General features: G+C 52.5%; 1 protein-coding gene across 1 annotated transcript in view; it reads right to left on the bottom strand.

The window, feature by feature from the left end:
- PROX2 (prospero homeobox 2) overlaps nt 1-1,256 on the bottom strand; it is an 11,722-nt gene that overhangs the window by 2,653 nt on the left and 7,813 nt on the right. The window lies entirely within an intron of this gene.

A 1,256-nucleotide genomic window follows, 5' to 3' on the forward strand; every position in this document is an offset into this window, starting at 1 on the left:
CATCCCACCATTTAGAGGCTGGACCCATAGGCCTTGGAATCATCTCTGCTTCCAAAATCAACCATGAAGTTGAGAGGGCTAGAGAATCTGTTCCAGGACCGCACTCCGACTGGCACCCACCGGTCCTCCCGACCCAGCCTGGCCCGGGCTTGCCACACTGCATGCCAAGCGACCACCCCACCTGGGGAGATGCAGCAGCACTGCCTGCCCCACACATCCTGACCCCACGCGCCTCAGGCGGTACCGTCCGTTTTACCCACAGGTCAGCTTAGTTGCAAACATGTTCGGATGGAGCACCTGACCAGCACATGCCCGTGAGTCTTCCCTTTCCCGGAGGTATCAACACACTGCTCACTGTGATCACAGTCAAGTGAGAAGTCAGAAGAGGCGAGTGGGCTGGGTGACCAGACACAGCTGGCACCTGCAGAGCAAGACGCCAGGCGTGCAGAGCTGTCGGCTGCACGCATGGAAACGTGTGTCCGGATGCGGAGTTCTCTCAGGCCACTTGCTCTCCCTTTACTGATGCCTTACCTCTAAGGTGCTACCACAGGACTAAGAAGCTTGAATATTGTTTGTTCATTATTTCCAGAAAGGATTTGAGATAATTTGCCATGGAAGGCCCACAGAGAAAACTGTTCAAGTGAGAATAAAGATAAGAACCAAATGATGGACAGAAACTGTTGTAAAGAAAACTTGGGCCAAGCCTAGGTCTGCAACTGAGCCCAGCATTTAGTCCTGGGCCTCCTGTAAGTTGATAATCACGGAGGATTAAGCCTAACCTGGCATAACACCTGGCAGACCTCTTCTTATTCAGTTTGCAGCATCCACCTGTTGCCTAAGAGAAGCTATGGAGGCTCTAATCTTTGCAGATGGGACAGAGGTTAGCCCGGGCTGCCCTGGCTCTCAATGATGTAAAGACAGACACACAGAAGGGGATCTTTTCTAAAACTCCAACCTCGAGAGATCCAAGATGGCGGCATAGGTTAACACCAGAGATTGCTGTCTCGAACAACCAATTTAAATTACACCTAAAAGACGGAACGGACATCATCCAAGCATTTAGGAAGGCTGGCTGAGTGGAAATTGTACAACTAGGAGGAAAAAGAATATCGTACCCAGACTCAGAGAAGGCGCAGTGCTGAAGTGAAATTCTCAGGTGCAGAGTGCGCGCGGAGCGGGCTGGTGGCGGAGGACGCGGTTGTTGTTTTCCATCGGGAGGGAGCTTCAGCCTCTGAGCTCCCGAGCCGGGCGAGTCC

The sequence above is a fragment of the Myotis davidii genome, unplaced genomic scaffold, assembly GCF_000327345.1.
Source record: "Myotis davidii unplaced genomic scaffold, ASM32734v1 scaffold309, whole genome shotgun sequence".
Classification (NCBI taxonomy): domain Eukaryota; kingdom Metazoa; phylum Chordata; class Mammalia; order Chiroptera; family Vespertilionidae; genus Myotis; species Myotis davidii.